The following is a 17,713-nucleotide window of genomic DNA, read 5'->3' as shown; positions in this document are numbered from 1 at the left end:
TATATCTATACTATTTCCCACATTGTCTGTACCAGTTTATATTCCCACCAACAAATATATAACACTTGCTTCTCCACGTTCTCACAACACTTATTATTACTTGTCTTTTTGATAATAGACATTCTAACAGGTATGAAGTGATACCTCATTGTGGTTTTGACCTGCATTTCTCTGATGGTTAGTGATGTTGAGCATCTTTCCATGTGCCTGTTGGTCAACTGTACGTCTTCTTTCGAAAAGTGTCTATTCAAAGGTGCCTGGGTGGCCCAGTTGGTTAAGCCTCCGACTTTGGCTCAGGTCATGATCTCATGGTTCACGAGTTCGAGTTCCTCATTCGGCTCCCTGCTGTCAGCTCAGAGCCTGTTTTGGATCCACTGTCCCCATTTCTCTCTATCCCTTCCCCACTTGCTCTCTCTCTCTCTCAAAAATAAATAAACATTTTTTTTTAAAAGAAAAGTGTCTATTCAGATCTGCTGCCCATTTTTAAATTGGATTATTTTTTTGCTATTAAGTTGTATGAATTCTTTATATTTTGAATATTGACTCCTTATCAGTTACATGCTTTACAAATATTTTCTACCATTCAATAGGTTGCCTTTTTGTTTTGTCAGTGTTTTCCTTTGCTGTGCAGAAGCTTTTTAATTTGATATAGACCCACTTGTTTATTTTTGCTTTTGTTGCCTTTGCTTTTGGTGTCAAATCCAAAAAAATCATTGCAAAGATGTCAAGGAGCTCACCACCTATGATTTCTTCTAGGAGTTTTATTGTTTCAGGAGTAATTACTTTCTTTATTGTCTTAGTCCAGACTGCTGGTCATTCCACCATAATTACTGTTGCATCTCTTCTTTTAAAGCCTTTCTGTTTCCTTAAGATTTATTTGGAACTGAACCAAATGCAGTAGTTCATAGACTACAGACCTACAGATTGCTGAAGGACTTCCACTGCCCTGCTTCAGGGCTTTTGTGTATGAAACCCTAAATTACTTCAGTGCCTTTGGATCACTATATCCTATTTCAAGTGCATTTTGACATTTCAGATATTTCCTTAGTTCTCCCTGACATTTCAAAAACAACTGGCCATTGATTTTTTTCATTAGTTATGTGTCCCAAGACCATCTGACACTCAGCACCTGATCTGAAGCACCCTGTATTCAAATATAACAGCTGACAAATTGCAAGGCAGGTCTTGACTAACCAAACTTCTTTCATTTCCTGCCACGATGCAGTAAACTTTATCCTGCCACAAAGCTAGGAAGCTTCTTCTGTCATGACATCCACTGAGAATGCACAGTTTGAAGCTGCCACTGTGGTGAATGGTAGAAATGTACTCTGGTGACTGGGGACTATTCACTAATAATAGCAGAACAGAGGGTAATGGCAGGTATTTATGCATTATAATGAGTATTTATTATGTGCTGCTTGTAACTAAAGACACTTGTTTTTATCATTTATGTGAAGATCATCTTTGGAAAAGCAATCAAAGCCATAAAATAGCAGCTTATGAATAACAAAGCAGCAGACTCAGATCTGATAAGCTTATTATTAAGGTAGTAATTTAATATTTATGTAGCATATTAAAATTATATTTCTTATATACTTCTCCAGTGAAGTAATATTACTTTGTGTCATATGTATAGCCCAGGATTTTTGTAATTTTAAAGGCATTTAAAAATTATAAATCATTTCTTAAAAGGTCATCTGTTAAGAGATTTACAACCTAGCCTGTTGATGACCCTAACAGTGGCTGACAGGAACAGAGCAGGAAAAGTTTCTTTTAAAGCTCATCCAGGCAGTGTTTCAAGGGAAGTTTTCCAGATGATCTATTTCCTGATAAGACATTTGTTCTCATGAAATAATAAAAAGACTCTACTTGCAAACCAGCTGTGATTATGGTGAGTTAGTTACCTAAGTCAGCCAATTCTATTTCTACACCCTGGCAGATGCAGAAGGGAAAAGAGAGCTAACAGAGGCTTTTAAAATGATTCAGTCAGTTAGGGGAGGAAAAAAAAAACCGAGGATAAGAAGGAGACACCTGACGATTCATAAATGTCATTTCCTACATGAACTTGGAAGTTCTTGAGCATTTGGAACCATATCATGTCTATGTGTGAAATCCAGAGAAAATGTTTTGTTAAATGTCTCTTGTCACCTAAGTATATTTCAGTTTTTCTTTTACGTGAAGAAAATGTTTCCAGTTTGATGAAGTCACTGGCCAGAAGTGTTTTGTTTTTATGTTTGGGTGTTTTCCCAAAAATTATTAACATAGAAAATGTGTTTTAGAGAGACAACACAGAATAGGTGGTGGTATTAGGATCAATAGAGACATAGCTTAATTCCATGGATATATTAAACACTTTGTTCCATTTTATAGCTATTAATCAAACTCTCGAAACCTAAAAAAAATTAACAAGCCAATATATATATATATATATATATATATATATATATATATATATGTGTGTGTGTAATATATGAGGATTGTGTGTTTGTCTTGTGTAAAAAATGTAAAGTAACACTACCAAAAGGTATAATATGTGATTGTGAAGGAAGCATTTCTGGATCCCTCATAAATGTTTATATATAGAAAAAATATTTATTTTGCCTTCTGGGTATGTAATAAACTATTAAAAATGACTTATCCTTGTGTTATTAACTTATATTACATGAAGCCATCATGTGTTTAAGCCATAATTCTACTTCAGGTGAGGAAGTCTTTATTTAAGAAGTGGAGTACAATGTACAAAATATCATGGGATTCACTCTTGCCATCTTGAAAAGTTATAGAATATATTAATATATTTCAATATATTAGAAGTAAAAATTGACAATACAGTATGTCTTTGATTGACTATTTTTAGTTCTAGTTAACAAAGGAGTAATTGTAAATATTGTAGCATTGTATGAGATATTTAAATTGGATAATGCACATATTTTAATAGCTGTACTAGGGAAATATCCTTTACATATATATCTATCTATCTGAACTATAAATTTTTGGCCTATGAATAGCTAATAATGAAATTAATTGTATGATACACATTTTAAGGAGTTTTAAAAATATGTATAGGAATATACAAAATTGTTTGTGCAATACTTTGTGTATATGTGTGTGTTCCAGAATTTCAAGATTGAAAAAGGAAGCAATTGCACCATATAAACAGCCCTGACTTTCAAAGAAATATGAGTCCTATGTCATCTATTCTATGGAAATTTCTGTCTCAAAGAAGTTACTTAAGCCTCCTTTATTTTTCTCAGTCTTACCATCATCAGTTGTAAAATAAGAAAACAATACTTGTCTCATAGGATTGTTAGGATTAGATAGGGTATTATATAAAAATAGTTCTAAGGTACCTGGGTGGCTAAGTTGGTTCAGCTTCCAACTCTTGATTTCACCTCAGGTCATAATCTCATGGTTTGTGAGTTCGAGTCCCATGTCTGGCTGTGCGCTGAGAGAGCAGAGTCTGCTTGGGATTCTCTCTCTCTCTCTCTCTCTCTGCCCATCCTGTGCATGTACTTTCTCTTTCTCTTTCTATCTCTCAAAATAAATAAACTTTAAAAAATGTTCCTATAAGATGCTTGAAAGTACCAAAGTATATATAACATATTTTAATAATTATATAATCAATAAATTAAATACTTAATAATACCAATAGATATTATATTGCATATTTTAAAAGCTCCATTAATTATTACATTATTTTAAAGGGTCCAAATGTTTTCTATAATAATATATTTTACATCTTGATCAAGAAGAAAAATGAGGCAGAAATGAAGTAGCTATACATACACACATGATATACACTTTAAACTTCCTGAAAAGTTTCGTTATCATTATCCAAGGAGTTCATGTTTTATGTAGTTGATTGAACTTACAACTTTTTTTCTGAATTTTTATTTCTATATATTATTCTTTGAAGATTCTGCAGAAGTCCAATAGGAATTTTATTTCAATTTTTAATATTCCACAGCCAAAGATTTACTATGTAAGACTTATTGTATACACACACACACACACACACACACACCATATATATAATGTACTTAGTATTAAAATGATCAATAAATGTTTAAAGCTGGTATAACTAGATGACATATTACAACTAAATGACACACTAGATGCATTAATTTATTATTTCACAATATTTATTGATATCATTGAACTAATTGAAATGTTGTATTTTGTTTGATAGATAATGTCTTGACTGATACTTATGACTTCAGCACTAAGGGATGCAAAACTATATGCCACAACTTTATACAACTGAATTCTGGACAATTGAAACCAACAGGGATGGCTTGAGCAACATTTTAAAATTGTTTTTTTTTTCCCTCTGAGTGTTTTTCATTTAATCAAAATAATACTCTGGGTTCTATCTTAGGCCCTGAAGTCTTTTGAGGGAGCACAGCTAACAAGACATATGTCCTTATATGCTATTTTCATTTGTTAATGTCATGGGATTGTCTTTGCAGTGGCCACAATGAATTTATTCAAGGAAATTAAATGCAGCTGAGGAAAAATAGAGGAAAAATAGAGGCTATGATGAAAATAAAATATTGCCCAAGAGGGGCTTTTGGCAAAATAGACTTATCACTTTTGTCAAACATTCTTAAAATAGCTATTTGGAGCATTGTCTGTGGAGAGTGTGTCGATGTTTAAGGCTAATAATGAAGTAGGCTGCCTATGGGAACACCTACCATGGTCTCCTTCTAGTTACATCCACAGGTCCACTTCGCAGTCTGTAACCAGCAAAATGAGCTTACTTTTCCTTTCACAGGTCCCATTAATTTAGCCTGTGCTACTTTCTCCATATGACTGACAATCTCTTCTATTCTGTGGAGTCTAGTTTCCCTCTCTAAAACAGTATGGGTGAGGGTCTCAAGCTCCAATTCTCTTTAACGCATTTTCTTATATGACTCAGGCATCCCACTCATCCTCCCTTTGTATGTTTTAGCCTTTGGTTACAATTTTGGTAGAGGAGGAAACGTTCTGAGGGTTTCCCCTGGCTTGTTTATTTCAAGTATGCTTTCAGGAACTTGGGAAGTTACCTAAAGCTGGGTTGACAGATTTGGGTTCTTTGAGAGATAGACTCCCACCTAACACCATTTGTCACTTAATTCCCATAAGCCTTAACTTTAACCAGCAGGTCCTGACGTATTTTGGGGTCCCTAGATTAAATAAATTCACTATAAGTGTCTTTCCGTCTCTGAATGGTGTGTGTATGTGTGTGTGTGTTTTCCTACTGTATATATCTAGCTGTCCTGATATGCCAAAGGGATCTCATCAGGGAAGCTTTAAGGAAGATTGATAAACCATTCTTGGCATGGCATTTCAGGGTCCTTCTGTAAGTGGACCTGGCCTTTCTTTCATTCAAAGGTTTCCTGGTCTGTGATCTAGCTCTGGATGGAAACTTGGTGAGGAGATGAGACTTTTTATTGTGGTGACCGAAATCAAACCTGTGCTCACAAGTCCTAGTGTTTCCTTGTGAGTATATACTGATAAATTACTTAGAAGGATGACTCTGTTTTATTTTTAGTGATTAACCCTGGCTAAAAATGTCTATGGGTCAAAATATGCTGACTACTTTTATAGTAAGTGTGACTACCCTGCCTCAGGGGTAAGGTAGCCACATGGCCTCTGCCATCTTAGAAACTCACATTTCAATGGTTACAGCTCTCACCTTTATCTCAGACCTACAGAGAACAACGAACGATGGAAATTTCTAAGAATGTAGGACCCCCCCACCCTTAGTGTACTTGTCAAATTTGAGAGATGATTGGGGGATTCATGAATGGGATGCACATAATACAATTTTGTACTCCAATATTCATATTTCCTTACATCTTTGAATTTTTCCTCTATATCCTAATCAGGAAATTCAGGCATCTCAGGCTCATATGATATAAATCACTTTCCAGTCCCAGTCCTAGTCAACCAACCAATTATTGCTAAAGCCACTGCCAGCAGCTGAAGCAAACACATTGAATAGAATGGGAAGTTAATCATATTGATAAATGTAGACATTTAATATAGGGAGTTGATTAGTAAAGCAGAGTGCAAGAGGGAGAGGTAGTATAATCCAGAGCCTACAATTACACGTGCCACTAAGACTCCTAGAGCTCTGTTACGGTCACTGCCGCTGTTGGAACTGCTGCCTCTGATGCAGGGCTGGAAGCCAGGAGCCTACAGTCTGGCTGACAGTGCTGTTTGCTGCTGATGCTTTTGGGACCTCTCTGCCAACCTCAGTAACCTACTGCTACCACTGCTTTGCCCACTTCCACTATATTAGGGGCTCATTGACATCTCTCATAGCACACAGTTGCTCCCTGTTGCCACTGATGCCACTGCAGCAATTAGAAGCAAGAAAAATGCAATTTCTTTTCCTTTTATCCTCTGTTCTGCAGCTATTGCCTCATATCAGTAGAGCACCATTGAAACCTTGGGGGCCAGTGCATATGAGGAATTCAGCTGGAAGGCTTTCAAGACTTGGCTGTGTAGAAGGGGGTGGGGAGGGTGACTGTGTGGGTTAACACCCCCTAGCCGACCCACAGTCCTTTTCCTTTTTAGAATTTACAATTCATCTTTTCAGGCAAGCTGCCAGATGTAACAAACATGACAATTGAGAAATTGTGTAAAAATTTCCAGAAATTTAGAAACCTCAGGTGACATTATTTTTTCTTTCTTTTCAGAATTTTAGCTGGTTCTGGAAATATCACTTTCTTCTTACTGTGGCCCTTTTTACCAGAGAGTGGAATCTTTCCCCTTTCTTTCGCATTTTCCTAATAATTGTATTCTTTTTGCTTTACTTAGAAAAGGAAAAAAAATAAATATTTAATCATACTGTTGATAAGTAAAATACTTATGAATCTGTTTCAAAAATCTATTTATATAATGAATGAATTAATCAAGGTTTGTTAGAGAACACAGACACTTTAAAACAGATTTGAACAACTTTCTAAAATTTTATCTTGGTTTCCATGTCTTGAGACTCCTGAAGTTTCATATCAAATGTCATTAAAAATTTTTATTGAGGTATAATTGACATATAATATTAATATTATTTTCAGGTATACAACATAATGATTCAATATCTGTATATATTATGAAATGATCACCACATTAAGTCTAGTTAGTATCTATCATCACACATAGTTACAAAATTTTATCCTATGATGAGAACTTCTAAAATCTACTCTCAGTAACTTTCACATATGCAATACAGTATTTTACAATGCTGTAAATTACATCCCCACAACTTACTTATTTTTTAACTGAAGGCTTGTACCTTTTGCTTATACATCAAGTTTCTACCTCAATTGTCATACTTCCTTTATAAAATGGAGTACATTCTGCTCACTGTAATTTCCTTAAATTATACGGTAATATGTATTTTAAAAAAATGAAGAAAAAGTTATACTACATGTGCTTTCTCATTCTTGGAGACGAAAGAATTAAAAGATTCCTATTTTCTTGTATGGGAACCACATCTTCATTAGTTTGTATAAATGATAAAATGTGGTGGCATGCATTTCTCTCCCAGTGCACATACTCAGGTAACTGGAAATTTTTGTGACAGCTAAAATATGACTTTTAAACTGTGACCTCTTCAAGTTTCTTAGCTTAAAAAAATCTGTATAAAAGGCTTTTCTTCTCATTCTTTTATTTGTTAAGGTTTGGTCACTGTGCAAGCTGCTATAGCAATATCCCACAGACTGAATGGCTTCAACAATAAACGTCTACTTCTCTCAGTTGTAGAGGCTGTGAAGTCCAAGGTCAAAGTGCCGGGCAGGTTTGGTGTCTGGTGAGAGGCTTGGAGATGGCTGCCTTCTGGCTGTATTTTCACATGGTGGAGAAGTGCTCTCATGTCTGTTTTTTCTTTTTACAAGGACATTAATTCCATCATGAGGACTCTACCTCATGATTAAGCTAACTCTAATTACTTCCCAAAGGCTCCATCTCCAAATACCATCACATTTGAGATTAGGGCCTCAACGTGAATTTTCAGAGGACACCAACATTCATTCAATCCTTAGCAGTCACCTTCCCATTGATGACTACAGAGTTGCCATAGCGCTGTTGCTAGTCGTTTTTTTTCTTTTATTAATTTTATTTATTTGTTTTGAGAGAGAGGGAGAATGAATGAATGAGAGAAGGAGAGAATGAGTGAATGAGCAGGGCAAGAGCAGCGACAGAGAATCCCAAGCAGGCTCCACGCTGACACAGCTCGAACTCACAAACCACGAGATCATGACCTGAGTTGAAACCAAGAGTCCGACGCTTAACCCAACTGAGCCACCCAGGCTCCCCTATTGCTAATCATTCCCAGGAGAGTGGTCTTTGCTCTCTGGTTCATTTTGGTTATAATGAGTTTGTAGGCTCTCTCAAGCTTTGCATATTCACATCGATGTCTACCTCCCTTATAAGATCCATGAATCTTAGGTTTATCCTCATGACTGATTTTGCCTTGGAACTTAGCATCTGACACGGTTGCTTTAATTGAGAGAGCACTCAAGTGGTTCACCATTGTTTGATTAACATTAGTCTGCTTTACATGTGTGTAGACTACATAAAGATAGGATTGGTTGGTCTCTGTTCTGGTTTACCATTCAGTCTCCTGGAACCTAACACTGTACCATGCTTGGCATTCAATAAATAATTTTTGCATAAAAACATGAGAAGGAAATAGTATTTGGAGTGTTAGAGCTAGGTTCAGAGAATGTGTAAGATTTCCATAGGCAAAGAAAGAAAAGGGTAGACTTTGGGATAGAATAAGAGGAGTACAATAGGTTTTCATGGCATGTCAAATAATGCTATCCAGAAAGCCCAGCTGTCGATTGTCCTGACAATGTCAGGAGGTAAGAAACAAATGGGGAATTACGATTTAAGGCAGGGTCAGGATAATAAAAAGAAGTAGAAAAAAATCAAGAGACTTGGGGAAGATTCAAGGAATATGACTTGTGGGTATTTGGCTGTGGGAGGCAATATGTGTTTCAGGAGAAGACAGCGCCTTTAGTCAAACTAGAGAACACTGGATGAACAGCTGATTTGGAGAAATGATTATTTTTTCAGCTTTTAATGTGTTCAGTTTGTGATGTTGCTGAGATACTCATCTGGTTGTTCATTTAGTTTATCAAAGAGAAGGTGGGTTGGGATGTAATTGAACTCAGACTGAATTTTACTACTGTCTGAATTTCAGACAATCAACTTGGGTCTTTGTTCTTAACTGTTAAGGAACCTCTTAGGGGCTCAATGATACCTGAGGTCTCTTTTGTTTTCGGGTTTGCCTTTCTGCCCTTCTAAAATGTGTTCAGGGGCGCCTGGGTGGCTCAGTCGGTTAAGCGTCCGACTTCGGCTCAGGTCACGATCTTGCGGTCTGTGAGTTCGAGCCCCGCATCGGGCTCTGTGCTGACCGCTCAGAGCCTGGAGCCTGTTTCCGGTTCTGTGTCTCCCTCTCTCTCTGCCCCTCCCCCGTTCATGCTCTGTCTCTCTCTGTCTCAAAAATAAATAAACATTAAAAAAATAAAAATAAAATGTGTTCAATATAAAACAGACTTTTTCTTCTTTTTTTATTGTGGCAAAATACACATCATGAAATTTACCATGATAGCCACTTTTCGGTGTACAATTCAGCAGCATTACTGCACTCACAGTGTTGTGCAACTATCATCACTGCATATTTCCAAACCTTATTCTTATCTCAAATAGACACTCTGTACCCATTAAGTAATAACTACTCTTTGCACTTCTCTCAGCCCTAGTAGCCTCTGTTGTACTTTCTGTCTCAATGAACCAGGTACATAGAATAGGCAAATTCATAGAAAATACTTCTAAAAATTGAGTTATTATTACCATTTAAAAACTTACAATTTCTGTACCATTTTGCTTCTATGTATACATAACAGGTAAACACATACACATACAATATTAGGAAAATGAGAACATATTATTAGTGGGAAAGGTCATTCAGAATAATTTTTATAGCGATTTAAATCTAAATATTATAATTTAGTTATAATAACACTGTCATCTCTATAATTGTATATATAAAAGATACATTTGGCTCTAATATATGTTAAATCGGTGTTCTCTATATTTCCAGAGATGCATTATTTCTTTGTCTAGGTATAAGAATTTATCAGAACAATGTCTCTGAGAGAGTCCCTTTAGAATTGAAAGGATCCTAATCATGTTCTAGAAAAATAAGATATTGCAGGAGGACAAAAATGAAGGCTTGATAGAAATTCTCCTATAAAAGTATAATTCTTCAGTGGTCTGACTTCTGCCTTTGTCAGACAGTGAATAAATACATCATACAAAAAGCATAACATTGGTAGTTTATAGCTCAAGCATCAAAAATATCTAACATGAGCCCAAAGCTCATGCTTTACACTCAGAAAATGAAAATGTCTTTGACATTGTTTGACATTGATCATTTTTAACTAGGTTCATGAGTTCTTTTTAAGATTCATCCGCATAAAATTTTAAATCCACTAATTATTGATATAATCATATCCTGAATATGCTCTGAAATTAATTTAATCTGGCAATTTTTCATGTAATTATTTTGTGCAGGCTGATCCTAAAATATACATATTTTTCAGATTTAATTATACGTGTTGGTTTATGTATCACTGACCTTCACCATTTTGATATCCTTTTTGTCCCTGAATGTCTAGGAGCAAATGCTATTTACTCCTATTTGTGGTATCTTGGGAGTGTGTATGTGCGTGTGTGTTGGGGGTGGTATTAGGAAATGGACACACTTTGCTTGCTTTTCAATAATTTACAACTTAAGGGAAGAGATAATTAAACGTTAAACTAGTAATATTTGTAATATATGTAATGGGGTCTAGAAAATGGCATACCAACGTAAATAAGAATAATATGGATTGTCTTTCTGAGGTGTATAAGCTTAACTCTTAGGGATGATTTAGATACTGTTATCTTTCTGGGTTCTGTTTTGGAAGAAAATTATCTCTTGTCCTTATCATATTATCTCCTGATTCCTTCTGTCAAGAACAGATCAGTATTTATTTATTTATTCTTCTTTCCAGCAGATATTTTCTGGACATGTCTCTAGGTCCTGGGATATAGTGACAAACAAGATAAAAATTTTCTGCTTGCAGGGAGATTACATTCCAATGGGGGATAATAAGCACATGAAATACAGTTAATTATAAGCTCTCAGTGGCAGATTAAAACATATGGAAGTGTATGACTCTTCAGGGTGGGTGGCCAGACTTCTTTAATGGAGGTGAAGCACAAGCTGAGATCTGAATGACTAACACGAGCCAGCCATGTGATGATCAAGGAGAAGGAAAGTCCAGACACAGAAACCAGCATGTGCATTAAGCCCTGATAGAGTCAAAGGAGAGAGCAGAAAGAGGGTAAATATAGGTGAGAACAGTGAGTCAATGAGGAAAGTGATGTAAACTAAGCTTGCAGAGAATAGTGAGGCATTATATCATGTCTGATAAAACTTACATCTCTAGTCAGGCATTTAAGACTCTCCATAAATGGCCACAGTCTTCTTATGTGATTGAACTTCCAGTATACTCCACTATTTTGCTCATTATTATTAAACCTATGTCCTTTCATTCTTTTTGTTTTATTTTGTTTTTAATTTTTTTTCCAAAATTTTTATTTAAATTCTAATTAGTTAACACATAGTGTAATATTGGTTTCAGGAGTAGAATTTAGGTGATTTATCACTTACATATAACAGCCAGTGCTCAATACAACAGGTGCCCTCCTTAATGCCCATCACCCATTTAGCACATCTGTCACCCACCTCCCTCCACCTTGTTTTTTTCTTAAGTTTCTTTATTATCAAAATTCTGTTTTTTAAAGTTTATGTGCTTTTAAGAGAGCAAGCAAGAGAGAAAGAGAATGTGAGTGGGAGAGGGGAAGAGAGAGAGGCAGGGAAAAAGAGAATCCCAATTAGGCTCTGCACTGTCAGCACAGAGCCCAATGTGGGGCTCGATCTCAGGAAATGTGAAATCATAACCTGAGCTGAAATCAACAGTCAGAGGCTTAATACACTGAGCCACCCAGGCACCCAAAAATTTATTTATTTATTCATTTATTTGCAAAGAGAGAGAGAGAGAGAACACATACACGCATGAGTAGCGGAAGGGCATAGATAGAGGGAGAGAGAGAATCCCAAGCAGCCTCCATGCTGTCATTGCAGAACCCACAAACCTTGAGATCATGACCTGAGCTGAAATCAAGAGCCAGAGGCTTAACCAACTGAGCCACACAGGTGCCCCTGTTGTCTATAGTTAAGAGTCTCTTATGGTTTGCTTCCCTTCCCCCACCCCCACTTTGCCTGTGTTCATCTGTTTTATTTCTTAAATTCCACATATAAGTGAAATCATACGGTATTTGTCTTTCTTTTTTTCCACTTAGCACAATACACTCTAGCTCCGTCTACATCGTTGCAGGTGGCAAGATCATTCTTTTCGATGGCTGAGTAATATTCCATTGTATGTATATACCACTCCTTTACCCATTCATCAGTTGATGGTCATTTTAAACCTAGGTCCTGTCAATCTCTGTCATTTTATAGTAGAATCCCATCCAAGTTAGAATGTATTTCCTATTTTTCTACATACTCAAAGCCCATGTCTCTATAAGCAACTAAACTGGTATTATTTTTAACATAGAATCATGTGAAAAATATTTCAAAACAGTTAATTTAAAAATTTACCATGCATGACATTTTGATGTAATGTCTAGTTTGGCTCAATTATAATGTTTTTTTTTTTTCCTAATAATTACTGGGGTGCCTGGGTGGCTCAGATAAGTGTCTGACTTTGGCTCAGCTCATGATTTCATGGTTCATGTGTTCAAAACTTACATTGGGCTCTGTGCTGACAGCTCAGAGCCTGAAGACTGCTTTGGATTCTGTCTCCCCCTCTCTCTCTGCTCCTTCCCCACTCACATTCTGTCTCTCTCAACAGTAAGTAAACATTAAAAAATTGCCTTTTCCTTATTAAAAATTAGATATATGTTCCTGGCAAGAAGTTTTGAAGCCACAGATACAAAAGAAAAGAAGGAGAAAGAAAAATAAAGTGTGTTATCACCACCACCTAGAGATATTCACTGTCAACATTTTAATCTGTCTCTATATCTACCTATCATTTATGTATCAATCATCTTTCTCCTTCTACCTGTGTTTCTCTTTTAATCTATTCACATCTAAATGTAAACAACCTACTATCTTCAACTTAAAAATATCTTTTGAACATTCCCATGTAACAATTTGTTTTCATTTTATATAGATTATCATTTTGTGGCTATAATATACATATTTAATCAGTACTCTCAAGTTATATATTTGATTTTTTAAATTATTTGTTAAGCAATATTCCAGTGAAAAAAACGTTTTGCTAATTTTTTGTTCAGTTATATGCTTATGTCTTCAAGAGAAATTCCTAAAAGTGAGAAGACTGGATCATATGTTATACAAAATGTTAAGGCTTTTGATATTTATTGCTGAATTGGCTACACTGAATTGAAATAACCGTCATATAATTCTGTTACTGTTATCTAAGAGTACACACATTGGGAGCTTTTGCCTTGTATTAGTTACTTGAGAGTGAAGACCATACCTTTAATTTGAATCCTTCAGATAGCTTAGCAAAGTGTTTTCTGCAACAGTAAACATTTTAGGTCGTGATTTTCATGGACCGAAACCAGTACGAATGCTCCTGGAATACTAATAGGCTTCATGTTGTCCTTATTTCTCTCAGACCCACCTGTAGAATGATGACTTGGGTTTTCCACACTGGCTTAATGTGAGCATTAGATTTTTAGGCAATGATTAAGCCTGTATTTTCAAGCTGGGGTTCAGGAATATTGTCTTAATAGAAAATCAAATCAGACTGTTTATATCCTCAGTAAAGATGAATTATTTTATGATTCATGAAAACAAAATTTCTCTTTTGCAATGATAACTCACTATTGAAAACATGTCCATAGAATAAGACTTAATTTTAATTTTTAGGCTGCATTTCCCTACCTGTGGTTTGGCATTCTTATTGACACAGATGTGAGATCTACTGAACAATGAATTAAGAAGTACTTATAAAAACAATCTTTCTTGTTTCCAGTCAGCACTAACTTGTAAATGTAGCCAATAACTTCATGCACTTGCATCTTCAAGTTTAAAAAGTTTTACATCCATTCAATTATTTAAATATCATCTTGAGTCAGAATTATTATTTTGAGTTGCAATTCATTCTGTGATCCATTATAACAGTGCTCTCTTGATGAAAAGTATTTGAATTCCAACTTTTTTTCAGAGTTTCACATAAATAAAGAGCACCAGCAGAATTAAACTAGACATTAATGATTAAGAAAAGGAAAGGCTTTGATTTCTTTCCCCTGTTGAGAAGGGTACTTTGGTTGATGATGATGCTACCTTTAGTGCACTCAAGTAAATGTCCACCCCGGGGGTCAGGCAAATATAAAATAATATATTAAAACAATCATAAAACAATTCTAATTTAGAAGCAATTTGGAAAGTCTGAGAGATTGCCTGCTGTCTTTCTATGCCTCTTTTTGGCATGAGGAATTTCTCAAAACTGAAAACAGGTTAGCCAAAGAAAATACTGCCTTTTTATTTCTCATAGATTAGGACTTTTCGATCTCATTTTTTTTTCTTTTTAGAATTAGAAGGAAATGACAATATCAAGAAAAAAGAAATTTAACTTTAAATGTTTTTTATATTCTATATTTCAAATAAGCTTTAAAAAGTTACAGAGTATTATTTATATGTGACCAGATAAAGCAAAGTCAAGTGAGTTTTGATCACTATGATCCTATCACACAAAACAGTGTAACTCAATAGATTGTCAAGCCACAAATTCAACAGTAAGTCCAGTATGCATGCACTGTGCAGTCTAGGGCAGATTGGGATCGACTCTTGTCAATGCAGTGTTGCACATGTAGGCACATTGAGGGTTCTGGATGTCATGCTGAATCCAAATACTTGCAGCCTTTTTCTTTGTAGCTGTCAGTTTCCTAAAATGTCTCAGAATGTTGTATTTCCTAGACAGTGTAAACATATTCACTGTCAAAACTACTAAGCATTATTGTCTATATTAAGATATCTGCAGGTTCAATTAGCAATCTCATTTAGTGTTTCAGTCATGATAAAGAAATTTAGCTAAGTATTTAGAGGATGAATCTGAACTAGCCAAGGTCATGTTTTCACATACCTATAGCATAAATATCAATGCTACCTCATAAAGTAACCCCATGTAAAAATACCATGTGTACACTTTAGAAGAATGTAAACATCGAAATATTCAGGTAAATTTTTTAAATTTTCATTCAGATATTTGGTATTGGGACCAAAGCAAAACTGATCTTTCCTCCTTTTTAAAAACAGATTATCCTTATGACTTCTGAATTTCTGTGGAAAATGTCTGTAAAACTAATGTTTATGTCATTCATATTCATAATCAGGAAATCATGCTTTAATTATCATTCCCTTCACTCTCCCATCAGGTTAATACCAACATTTGTCTAACTTCTCTGCTATTTTGTTCTTAGGTTAATTTTTCCATTTCTGTTCTGAAAATTCCCACCAGACATGCCCTGAACTATTTCAATAAATTTCTGGGATTTAGGCTTATAATCTCTTTCTATTTTGGCAGCATATCTTTTATACTAACTTCCTGGTTAATCCTCCCAAAGTAAGATGCGATCATAACACCGTGTTCTCAAAAAGAAAACAAACAAACAAAACAAACCTCAAACCAACAACATCTCCATTGTTTACTTGTTCCATGAAAATTTCTATTATTCTGCTCATTAATAATTAAATTTCAACTAAGCTGTTCAGATTTATGTCTTTTTTCCATACCCTGTGCTTGGAACAAACTGGATGACCGGCTGTTCCCTAGGAAAACCACAAATGTTCCTCTTAGTAATTGGAATTTGCACTGAACAGTAAGAGGAGATTTAGCTTACTCATCTGGAACATAGTAAGACACATAGATATGAACTGTGAGTTGAATAAAATATTAAAATATCTAAAATTTAAATTATATGGAAGGTTTTCCAATAATAGCTTTTCGTACTTAAAAAATTATTTACTAAGTAGAAGATAAACTCACAAAATGATCTCATATGCCACAATGCCGTTTTCTCAATGTACTTGTTACATAGTACTATAGGTCAGGAGTCTGGAATGTGTCTCAACAGATTAAAATCAAAGTGGCTGGAGATTTGCTTTCTTTTCTGGAGCGTCTAAGGGAGAATGCATTTCTTACTCATTTAGGTTGTTGGCAGAAGTCAGTTCTTGTGTTTGTAGGAGTAAGGACCTCTTCTTGAAGCTGTCAGCTGAGAGCTGCTCCCAACACCCAGAGACTGCTATATTCCTTGACTTGTGTCCCTCTTCCTCGGTCTTCAAAACAGCAACGGCGGGTCAAGTCTCATGCTTTGCATTTCTCCTTCCTCTATCTTCTAACGCTGAATCTCTCTCACCTACCCCTCTGCCGTCCTTTTCTATTTTAAGGCCCTCGTGATTAGATTGGGCCAACTCATATAATCTAGTATCCTACCCATTCTAAGGTTTGAAGCCATAATTTAATTGGCATAGTCATTCTTGCCATGTAAGGCAATATTCACAAGTTTTGGAGATTGGGTCATTGACGTCTTTGGTGGGAGGGCATTATTCTGCTTACCACAGTGATCAAAATCAAATCCCTGGAGAATCTCTTAGAGGAAGGGAAACCCTATACAGAAAATTTAGAGCAAATTGTTAATGAGCTGAACCTTGAAGTATGGAAATTGATGCACATTAAGTCAGATGAAGGCATTTATGGCAATGAATATAACTTAAAAAAAAAAAGGTTCAACAACGGAACATTTGAAAGAGTGATTCGAAAATAGGAACAGCCTGGTATAGCTGAAGATAAAGATTCAGTGAGAAGAGAGGCTGAAAATAGAGATACATTTGATCTTCACTGCTTGCAGATTCTGTATTTAAGTATTCACCTAGTTGCTAAACTTTACTTGTAACCCCCAAATCAATACTTGCAATGCTTCCACAGTCATTTGCAATCATGTGCAGAGCAGTGAAAACTTTGAGTTGCTGGATGCACACACACGTTCCCAGCTGAGGTCAAACGAGATGATGTTCTGCCTTCTAGTTTCAGCTCTCGGGCTGTAAACCTGCTTAATGTTATACAGGAAAACAGTTTTGTGGAAGAGCGTGTTTTCACTACTGAGGAGACTCTCTTGTTTTACAAGGACATTAGTGCACATGAGCCGATTATAAGGCAAATGGCCTCCGAAGTCCCTATCTTTAACCATTCAAAGACCATTCAATTCATTATTTCTAAGAAACATATTAAACAAGATATCTTTGAACAGGAACACACATAAAATAAGGTTATATTGCCAGAGGCTTGTAAGGTCACAACCCTGTATTTCCACTAGGAGCAATGGTTCCTTATTCACTAATTCAGTGTTTGAGGCAACTTTATAGAACACTACTATGAATAAAGATTATCAACTGTAGACAGTTTATCACCACTCTGAAGGATTTTGAGATTATTCTGCATGAATGGGAATATGTTAATTACTGTTAGATAAAATGATCAAATAGGAACTTTAGAAAAATTGTTGGGGGTTATGAAATCTGAATGCTCACAGGGTAAAATACTGGGTGCATGGAAACTTAAGAATCAATTAGTAGTCG

This window comes from Acinonyx jubatus, chromosome C2, assembly GCF_027475565.1.
Source record: "Acinonyx jubatus isolate Ajub_Pintada_27869175 chromosome C2, VMU_Ajub_asm_v1.0, whole genome shotgun sequence".
Lineage (NCBI taxonomy): Eukaryota > Metazoa > Chordata > Mammalia > Carnivora > Felidae > Acinonyx > Acinonyx jubatus.
The sequence above is the reverse complement of the archived record's forward strand: the minus strand, read 5'-3'. Positions refer to the sequence as shown.